Raw genomic sequence first — 11895 nt, forward strand, 5'->3', positions numbered from 1 at the left:
TTGCACTTAGTCTAATGCACACATTTTAATATTATGAAGTGTTTAGAGGCACTGATAATTATTTAAGTGAAAATTTCCGTATAATCTTGAAAAATTTACATACGAGGAATAACCACTATCGTTGTTACCACAGTGGACATCAAGACAAGGCAGTCATCTCCTAGGACCCCGGCAATGAGCTTCCCTGGAGGTGATTGGGAGTGTGCAACGGGAGAAAAGGAAACACCAAGAACGAAGAGGAAGAGACAGCTGTTAGAAAGTTTATACAGAGAATCATATACATAAACTTGGACCCTAAGCCTATATCTCCCGCTGTAATCTTTCTCTTAGTATATACCAGTGAACTTTCAGTAAATACAATGCTCCATGAGTAGTCAGACTATTCCTTAATATAATGCCTAAATAATTAGTCCTCGGCTTTCATCTTGAGTATTATATTCCAACTTCAAATTCTGATCCTTAGGTTTGGTAAAACATATGATCATATTTCCTACTGTTCTGTCACACTTCTGCACCCTAACTGCACATCCTAGATTGGTTAACTATATTTCTATCAAGTGCGTTACCTTTGCCATGGTCATTCTTGTCATTCCCATGAAAATCCTGAGAAGCACTTTGAATATTTAATTCTGAATAGGTTATTTCCTTCTCAGTTACTGCAATGAAGCACTTAGTGCCCTTCGGTTTTGCTTGATGTCCTTTGAGTCGTTAACCAGATTCACTTCTGTGTAAATTACTCCCTGGTTATTCATCTCTGTAGGTGAGTGATGTCCAGGACTGTGCTACAAGAGAACTGTGCTTATAAGTAAATGGTATATGTGGTAACGAGATCCTAGTGCAGTAAAACAGGCAGCTGGGAAGGCTAGGGCTTCCCAGCTGAAGAAGCTAAACTTCTGGTTTTAAAATTCTTAGATCTTTAAACAAGTGTCTCATGGTAGATGTAATATTTGAGATATTCTACATTTGACAATATATAATTTATTGGAGCATACATAACAATAAATCAGTGAGGACTAAAGAATACTGTAATAACATCCTTATTAATTTAATGTCATGTTTCACAGAACTCTTTTAATGCCATTAGATTGCTTCTAACAAAAATCAAAATATTATATTAGAAAAGAGAATATTTGTTTCAAATTTGAAATGAAATAATGATTAAGGACTGTTTGCTGTAAAAATGAACATTAGTCATGTTGGCAGATACAGTAATTTTCTGAACTATTATTTAGTGACATATATTTATTTATAAAAGGGCATAAATTATTATCAAAAGATCTTTTACTTTGAATGTGGAGTTATGAGAAATTATTACAATTGAAAAAATGTCTTATATATTGAAAAATCTTTTAGTCACACTAAACATTTTCAAAATCTAAACAATCTACAACAACACAACAATACATTTTTTAAATACTTATGTAACACAAGAAATTGGCAATTGAGTTAATGACAAAGATATAAAACCATAGAATGAACAATAAAAGTAGAGATCATTTATATTACAACGCTGTTATTTCAAACTTCCAAAAAGGTCCAATGGTTGTCAAAGTCAGTAAGGATACTTTTAGTTGTATAAGCAATAGTAATAAATCAAATAATGTAACTTAATAGTTCAGTTAATGGGCGCTAGGGCCAATGAGTTCTGCAATGAATTCTGGCCTTGAAATGTACAATGTAAGACTTTCACAAAGTTACTTAGTATTTAGCACCTTAATTTACTAATATGAAATAAGATACAAATATCTATATAGATGTAATGGCTGTAAAACATTTAATATTCAATCTTGTTTTATAAGCTCTTAATGTCAATTATACTAATTCTTATTTAAACACATTTCCACGTTATTTCTGATTGTTATCAATTAAATGCTGTACCATAATTCATTAAGCAAGAGGCTCTTTATCAGTGTGATACCTTTACTTGTCATGTTTCTTAATTTCTTAAAGTCTTTTGATTATTTATAATTAAACTTAAGTTAGCTTTTTGTTGAAACTACTTCATCCTAATTGTTATTTAAAGCCAAATACTTTTATTTTATCTAAGTAAATATTATGCATGATCTCCATAATTCAAAGAATTCATATTTAGGATCTCTATATAAAGGCTGGGGTAAATATAAAAGAATATATATAATTATACCTATATTGATTATAAAATGAAAAAATTATTCTTTCTTGTCATGATTCTGACAGGATTTTACTTTAAACTGTTTTGATTAACACACTCATTTATGTATGTATGAGCTTCAGTAACTCTCCACAGGCAAGGTCTCCTCCAATATCTTTCATATTTCATAATTGTTTTTATACCCTGTATTATTTAAATACAGAGGCATATGTTTTCTTTGATTTTGTTGTCTATTAATTGTACTTGCACACATCTGGCATCTGTAATCTCCCATCACATAAAATAGACTAACAGATTGACGGGAGAGTAGAAACACATATCTTCTGTAGGCTAGAAAGTCATGCATCCTTTAGTGGGAGACCAGGTTACTCTTGTAAACAAACAATCTCTGTGGTTCACAGGCTGCCCTGTTAAGGCTCAGAGTGAAGCATGAGTGGAAAATGTCGATTTCTCATTAACGTGTCACTTAAAGTTTGAACAGGATATTCTTGCACTTGGGCTATTTTTGATACAGTTTATCTTATTAAACACCTCCAGAATATAGGATATTTTGTGCTGGTAGTGTGCCATTTAGTTTGGTATTGGCAAATGACTCTAAGAAATTGTTTTCTTCTTCCAGAAGATATCAGGGAACAAAAGACTTGGCCATCGATGCTGTTAACTTATTTTGATTTTATTCACAAACTCTGAAAACTTAGGCCTTGTCAAGAGGATTTTAGATGTTTAAATTCTACTCTTAGATAGAGTTTCTAAATCTTGCCATTACAAACTTATCTTTCTTATACTCTCATTATGGCATTTCTTTTGTTTTTTTGTTTGTTTGTTTTTGTTTCTTTAAGTGAGAATATGGGAAATAGTAAGAGACTTTCACATGTGCCTGACCAGGATCCACCTAGCAACCCCTGTCTGGGGCTGATGTTTGAATCAACCAAGCTATTTTCTCTGACAGAGCTGTGCTCAGCACTCCAGGCGAGGCTCGAACTAAAGCTGTCACTGCCTGTGAGTGGAAAAAATTGAGAAGGGGGACTGGGAGAAGTAGAGAAGCAGATGATTACTTTTCTCATGTGCTCTGACAGGGAGTCAGACCCGGGACATGCATAAACTGTGCCAAGGCTCTATCCACTGAGCCAACTGGCCAGGGCCAGCATTTCTAATATAATAAGAAACAATTTAAAATTGTAATCTCATTAACAATAGGCATTTAATGATATTTGTTACCAAAGATTTGATATTTGTCTGAAGGATCACAACAATTTTACTTTTATGGTAACTGTCACAATAATCATTAATTCAGAGTCTTCTCAATTTCTCTGCCCGAGTTTTTTTGTTTTGTTTTGTTTTTTTGTTTTGTTTTCTTGATTTTCTGAAGTTGGAAATGGGGAGGCAGTCAGACAGACTCCTGCATGCACCCTACTGGGATCCACCCGGCATGCCCACCAGGAGGCGATGCTCTGCCCATCTGGGGTGTTGCTCTGTTGCAACCAGAGCCATTCTAGCCCCCAAGGCAGAAGCGGTGGAGCCATCTCAGCACCCAGGCCAACTTTGCTCCAATGGAGCCTTGGCTGCGGGAGGGGAAGAGAGAGACATAGAGGAAGGACAGGAGGAGGGGTGGAGAAGCAGATGGGTGCTTCTCCTGTGTGCCCTGGCCGGGAATTGAACCCAGGACTCCTGCATGCCAGGCTGAGGCTCTACCACTGAGCCAACCAGCCAGGGCATCTGCCCGAGTTTTTAAAATTCCTTTTTTATTTTGTAATTCTTAAATATTATTTAGATTTTCCTCAGTAAAAATAATATTTCCATATGGAAAAAACAAACAATATTAGACTATATTATTATGACTGAGATTATTACATATCTACTAATTATATTTTTATTGATTTATTTTTCAATCATAACTCATTGTATTTTAATAGGACTATTCAGTGATTTTCAACCTTTGTTTCTCACGCACTCATAACTAATTACTAAAGAAAAAGGGGCCCTGACCTCTTCTTTCTTAGTAACTAATTTATTTGTGCCATGAGATGAAAATGGTTGTATTTAGTCAGGGGCACTGACCTTAGTAATTAGTGTGTGTTTGTGCCATGAAAAAAAAAGGTTGAAAATCACTGCAAATGGCAAAATATGTAGGGGGAAACAAAGGTAATTTTTATTTTAAACCTGACCTATAGTGGCACAGTGGATAAAGCATCAACCCGAATGCTGAGGTCACTGGTTCAAATCCTAGGGCTTGCCTAATCAAGGCACATATGGAAGTTAATGCTTTCTGCTCCTCCTCCCTTTTCTCTCTTTCTCTCCCTCTCCTTCTTTCTCTCTCTTCTCTAAAATAAACAAATAAATTCTTAAAAATAAATGGATAAATAATTTTTCTCTGTATTAAAAAGATACAAAAGGCAGAAAATGTAGGTTTTTAAAAGACAAGTTAAAAAACACATGAACATCAAAATGAAACAAAATTTTACCACATGATAGTTTGATTTAGATATATTGTGAAACGGTTACCACAATAAATTCAACTAACATGCATCTTTTCATATAGATACAATAAAAAGAAAATAAATAAGACACAGAGTATTCACACTGTATATGGTACTTGTTTATTAATCATATTAGCCATCTAGGTTATTAGATAGACTGTTGTGGTTTTGCAATGCCTGTGCTCAACTTACCCTTATTTTACAAACTTATGGAATGAGATCATCAGATGGAATGCAGCCTTAAAGTCACCCATATGATCACCAAAGTATAATATCTTTGCAGTAATACATAGATGAGTTGAAAAAATACACAGCAACCTCCAGAAACAGTGTTCTTCCAAAAGTATTTGCCAAAGAACCCTTCAAATATCGATCCCTAACCATTGACATGGTCTTCTCCTGAAATTAAACTATTGACATCATCATGACATGATTCATCAACTTCCTGAACAGATGATTCTCCATGTGATATATGACAGAAGGCAACAGTAGCTGAATGCTATATCATAATATCTACATTATTTATCTCACTTTACATCATCACAAGAAAAAGAAGGCACACAGTACCAGATATTTTAGGAGAAAGAGAGAGACCACATTCACAAAACTTTTTTTTACAATATATTGTTAAAATTGTTCTAATTAATTATTCGTTATTGAGGTTAATTTCTTACTGTGACTAATTGATAAATTAAACTTTAAAATATGTATGTAAATGTCTGCATAGACAAAAACATAGTATATACAGGGTTCAGTACTATTCATGGTTTCAGCCATCCCTTGGGAATCTCGTAATGTACTTCCTTCAGACACACTTTGTACCTTACGACCCTGTTAGCTATAGTCATGTTGTACATATTATCCCTAGTACTTTTGTTTGTCTCTTAGCTGAACATTGTGATTTTAGACCACCTTTCTTTAATTCCTTCTGTCTCTCCACCTCCCACGTTTGGTAACCACAAGTCAACCTCTTTTTCTTTGAGTTTGTTTTTGTGGTTGTTATTGTTTTTATTTTTTTTAGATTCTACATATGAGGTCATATAGTATTTGATGACTAAAGCATTATAGTATAGCTTGAAACCAAGATGCATGATACTTCCTGCTTTGTTTTTTTATCCTCAGATTTATTTGAGTATTCAACATTTTTTTGTGGTCACATATGTGTAGGAGTGTTTTTTTTTTTTTTTTTTTTTACTTCTAAAAAATATGCCATGAGTAATTTACATTTTAAGAATATAAATGTTTCCAAAATAAAACATGGAATATCTCCCCATTATTTTAAAGCTTCAATTGCTTCTCAGACTCTGGCTAAGTTCAAGCATGGTATCTGTTTTTACCAGTTAATTAGTGTATTTGATTACTTTCATCATCGTCTTGTAGTTTTCTGTGTAGAGATCTTTCACCTTCTTAGTTAAATGTATTCCTAAGTATTTTATTGTTCTTAATTCTATTGTAAATGAAATCAATTTAATTCTTTGTCAAAAGTTTTGTTGTTACTATAGAAATGCTACTGATTTTGTTGGAGTTTCTATCATGGTAAATGTTGAAGTTTGTAAAATGCTTTTCCTGCAGTTATTAAGATAATCATGTAATTTATTCTTCCATTGTTTACTGTGATGCATTACATTCATTAATTTGTATGGTTAAACCATCCTTGAATCCAGGCATAAATCTTATTTGATCATGGTGAATTATCCTTTTAATTTATTACTGAATTTCATTTGTTAGTATTTTTTTTTGAGAACTTTTGTATTTATACTAATCAGGGGTATTGCCCTTTAGCTTATTTATTTATTTTTTATAGTTTTTTGGTAATTCCTTTATATGGTTTCAGGATAATGCTGGCCCCATAAAATAAGTTTGGGAGTGCTCACTACTCTAATTTTTTTGGAAAGTTTGAGATGAAATGGTGTTATTTTTTGCTTTATTTTTTTAATGTTTGGTAAAGAGATTTCAAGATGGTTGCAGAGTAGGTAGAAGCTACACTCCCTTGTTCTTGGCACCTTACTGGATTTACAGGTAAATTATAGAGAAACTAACCAGAATAACCAACTAAAGCCCAGCTGAACTGAAATATTATAATCATTTACAGAAGAAGCTACATAGAGACTGGAAAGAAGGGTGGAGACTCGGAAAGGCTTGTTTCCACACCCACGTCTAGTGGTTGAGAAGCTCTGGGAATATCTGTGCTGCAAAACCCTTTTCCCCCAGGATCATGAGGTCTCAACCCCATGTGAGAATCCACAACCCAAAACAACAAAGATAGGAAGAAAAGTCCATAAAGCATCTGGTGGTGAAAATCAGTGGGGATTCAGTTCACCTGAAAGAGAAAGGATTCTGCGAGAGAAACAGACACCAGCTTCCCAGCAATAAGCACTCTCATTGTTACAGTTCCAGCCTGGGCAGTGCACTGCCTGGTCCCCCAATTGTTGGTGACGCCAGTCTGCCATGCTCGGGTCTGCCATTTTCTAGGGTAGTGATCTGCTGGCTGCACCAGCACTGACATTTGGGCACTGTTTTTCTGAGGAAGCTCTTGGAAGAGACTCAGACAGTGACTGAATGGTGTGGCTTTGGAAAGGGGACTGACTTTTTCACCTCAATGCACAGTTAGTGCCAACCTCTGCTCCTAAAGAGCTGAATCACTATGCTGGCCTTGCCTTGCTGAGTTCAGTTGCACAGGGAAATCAGAGTGCTGAACAGAGGGAGACTTTAAGCACATGTCCCCTAGGGAGTTTTTGTCAAGGAATCAAACAGGCAGGTGCTGGGTTGTGTAACTACAATGCAGTTGTGGGAAACCACTCTTGCCCTTCTTGCAAGGTCAATCTGTGCTATCCCAGAAAAAGGAATAAATGCTCATGCCCCTCCTACAGGCTTGCAGGCACCTCTCCCAGTGGAAGACTGTATCTGCTCTTATAAGTCTGTATACTCTGTCCTGCTGAGTTCAGTTCCTCAGGAAGAAGGGAGTGGTACACAGAGCTGGGACATTAACTATGTGTGTCTCCTGGTGGTTATTGTCAGGGACTGGTATAAAACATTAGGCCACATCCTGTGGGCTCATCAAGAACCAGCCAAAATAAGGGACTCTTTTGACCTGTCATCCTGAGCCCTGTCGCTCTGCCCAACTGAACTTCCTCTGCAGAGAGGATGGTTGGCTGCACCGAACCTGAACATGCAGGACACTCCTTCTGTGGGTGATGGAGTGTGAAATTCTGTCAGATACTAAGCTGTTTGTCTCTGGAGTAGGTGCCACTTTTACCTCACTGAGTAACTGACTGCATGACCTCTCAGTGAGAACCACTAACCCTGTCTACTTAACCCTGGTAGCCTCACCGTACCAAGCTTGAGACCTGTGAAAGGGTTTGTGGGTAATGCCAGCTTGGCTCACTCACAATTTTTCTTGGGATGGCCCTGGAGGAAGACTAATCAACATCAGGGTGAAGATGAGTGATTGACAGGCAGAGATAGACCTGAAGGAGCCTTGGCCCTTTATTGATCTACCCCCAGCTGAGAGTTTCAGGAAGTCAATTCTGATACACAGCTCGTCCCCTCCCATGTAAAACCTGGTCCTAGCTTACACAGACACAAACAGTGAACAACGTGGTGGCTCCAGACAGGAAACCCAAAGCCATTTACACATAATATTGTACTTGTACTTGAATGCCTTCCTTATGGACCCAGAAACATCACAACAGGTGGTAGGCTTCAGAATACACCAGAGCTCAATCCAACTAGCCATATAAGTGGCACAGCTTAAAAGGGCTTCAGGCAGGCACCAGACCCTGCTTGGGAACAACTTGACCTCAGGGGGAGGAAGCTCCTTCACAATGACTCATACACAGTGACCAAAGTTTATCCTATAGTCAGCCAGCCAGAAGGGTTCACACTACCCATAAAAGTGCTAACAGCATTCAAGACTCAAATGTAATAAAATGGTGTTTATAAGCTAGAAAAAACATTCCTTTTTGAAGTACTTAGGTCAAGTGATCTAGAAAATTGTGACAATGAGACCAGCAAGACATCTACATTATAAAGCCATCATGACAAGTCTAGATAATAACAGATATATGTAGTTCACAGAGACAAAATAAGAAAACAACAAAATGGAGGAACAAGAGGTATCCTCAGAAAAATAATTAAATATAATAGAATCAACCAAAATCCCAATGCTGAGTTTGAAACAATGTTCATAAGGCTGCTAAAGGACTTTCGAGGAAGATGGATAGTCTCAGTGAAAACTTAAAGAAATATTAAGCATTAGAGGGAACATAGAAACCACAAAAAGGACCGCTCAGAAATAAAGACTACAATATCTAAAATGAAAAATATATTGTAGGAAATCAACAGCAAGTTATATGATTCAAGGAATTGAATCAGTGATTTAAAAGAAAAGATACCAGGAAGCATCCAAATAGAACACCAAAAAGAATGAATTTCTAAAAATGAGAAAAATCTATTATATATATGAGACACATTGATACAGAGACACATTGATACAGTGTGGTGACAGTCTGAAATGGTGATGGGCACACAATGCAGTGTGCACAGAATGTTTTGTTGAATTTTATACTTGAAACATAAAATTAAACCTTTTTAGTTTGTATGGTCTTGTAAACCAATGTCACCTCAATAAATTCAATTAAATATATATATATAAAAAAATAAAAAAGAGAAAAAAAAATGTTTTGTAAAACTTTTCAGTGAAGGCATATGGTTCTGAGCTTATCTTTGTAAGGCATTTTGATTTTCTATTTCTTCCTGATTAATTCTTGGTAAATTGTATGTTTTTAAAATAATTTTAATTTATCAATTCCAAGATAGTGACAGAGTACATGGAAGTTTCAATTGCCACCTCCCAAGACCAAATTAGATTAAAACTTAATTTAGTAACAATCATCTTGATAAACCAACTTTAGACTAAACAAAGAGGAATCTATAACCAAGAATCACAGAAGAAGTCACACCAAGACTGTTTGGAAGGGCAGAGATGTGGGTGGAGTGCAGAGTGCATTCCTAGCAGCTGTGGCTGCTGCAATGCTGTGACAATACTCCAGCTCCCAGAACCTTCCTGGGCATACTCAGAAAGGGAGCTTACCTGCTATACGAAAGTGACTCAGTGCCAACCACGCAGCTCCCTGATCTTTTCAGCCATTGGCTTTGAGGAACACGCTGTAACACCCTATATGCTGAACCTGTGTATATAAGCTAGCTTACTTCCTGAATAAAGTGAATCTGCATCACAGAACCTGGTCACCGGAGTCGGGTCTCTGTGTCTTCGTTGTCCTCACCCCCAGCGGGACTTGTCCACACAGAGACACAGAAAGGGCTGTGCCGTTCACAAAAGCAAGTGTTGGCTGAGAGTCTGGAGGGACTCTCACTGCAGGGAAGGTCACCCTAAAGGTGTGGGTGCTCAGCCCTAGACACGGAGCCCCAACCTAGACCCCAGAGCCTAGAAGAGGCGCCCAGACAGCATTTAGTGGTATAAAGAGCCAAGGTTTCTGTCTGTGAGAAAGAGATGAAAGCTCTTAGAGAAGCAAGTTTCTTCATTTTTTTAATTAATTTTAATGGGGTGACTTTAATAAATCAGGGTACATATGTTCAAAAAAAACATCTCCAGGTTATCTTGTCATTCAATTATGTTGAATACCTGTTACTGAAAGTCAAATTGTCATCCGTTACCTTCTATTTGGTTATCTTTGTGCCCCTCCCCTCCACCCTCTCCCTGCCCATCCTCCCCCCCACTCCAGTAACCACCACACCCTTCTCCATGTCTCTTAGTCTCATTTTTATGTCCCACGTAAGTATGGAATCATGCAGTTCTTAGTTATTTCTGATTTACCTATTTCACTCCATATAATGTTATCAAGATCCATTCATTTTGTTGTAAATGATCTGATGTCATCATTTCTTATGGCTGAGTAGTATTTCATAGTATATATGTACCACATCTTCTTTATCCAGTCATCTGTTGAAGGGCTTTTTGGTTGTTTGCATGTCTTGGCCACTGTGAACAATGCTGCAATGAACATGGGGCTGCATATGTCTTTACGTACCAGTGTTTTTGAGTTTGGGGGTATATTCCCAGTAGAGAAAATGCTGGGTAATATGGTAGTTCTAGTTTCAATTTTTTAGGAACAACCATATTTTCTTCCACAGTGGTTGTACTACTTTACATTCCCACCAACAGTGGATGAGGGTTCCTATTTCTCCACAGCCTCTCCAACACTTGTTATTACCTGTTTTGTTGATAATACCTAATCTAACAGATGTGAGGTGGTATCTCATTGCACTTTTAATTTGCATTTTTCTAATAGCTAATGAAGATGAGCATCTTTTCATATATCTGTTGGCCATTTGTATTTCTTCCTGGAAGAAGTACCTGTTCATGTCCTCTTCCCATTTTTTTATTGGATTGTTTGTTTGTTTGTTGTTGAGTTTTATGAGTTCTTTGTATATTTTGGTTATTAGACCCTTATCTGAGCTGTTGTTTAAAAATATCACCTCCCATTTAATTGGCTGTCTGTTTATTTTGTTGTCAGTTTCTCTTGCTGTGCAAAATTTCTTAGTCTGATGTGATTCCATTCATTTATCTTTGCCTTTACTTCTGTAGCTTTTTGAGTCAAATTCATAAAATACTCTTTAAACCAATGTCCATGAGTTTAGTACGTATGTTTTTTTTCTATGTACTTTATTGTTTCAGGTCTCATATTTAGGTCTTTGATCTATTTTGAATTAATTTTAGTACAAGGGAAAAAACTGTAGTCAAGTTTTGTTCTTTTGCATATGGCCTTCCCGTTTTCCCAGCACCATTTGTTGAAGAATGTAAAGCCAGAAGCCAGGGCTACCATCACAGCAGCCTGACCCATGCAATCCACCCCTATGCTCACTTTACTACCCACAATCTATATCACTGGCATCTCTGTGCAAGGAAATTAGGCACATTATATAAATTACAACAGAAAAAATCATAGTTTCAACAATTACAAAGGTACATTTCACCACTCTCTGAGCACTTAGCCCAAAGCACAAAATGTCCTCGGCCTTCTTTCTAGCCATGGGAAAAGCTTCCCAGGGCAGGGGAGTGCTTCCAGCAAAGCCACCCCCACCCCCATCAGGGTATTTCACATTGTCCAGAATCCGTAAGTCCATCCAACAAAGGAGCCAATGCCCACTCCGATCGTAGTCCAGGAAATCAGTCCATGCACAGGAGATCTCAGCCACACCCCTCATCCCTGCATCCTGGCAGGTCTTACACTGTCCCAAAGAGGAGCATGTGGCAATGGCAGTCAG

The sequence above is a fragment of the Saccopteryx bilineata genome, chromosome 1, assembly GCF_036850765.1.
Source record: "Saccopteryx bilineata isolate mSacBil1 chromosome 1, mSacBil1_pri_phased_curated, whole genome shotgun sequence".
NCBI classification, from domain to species: domain Eukaryota; kingdom Metazoa; phylum Chordata; class Mammalia; order Chiroptera; family Emballonuridae; genus Saccopteryx; species Saccopteryx bilineata.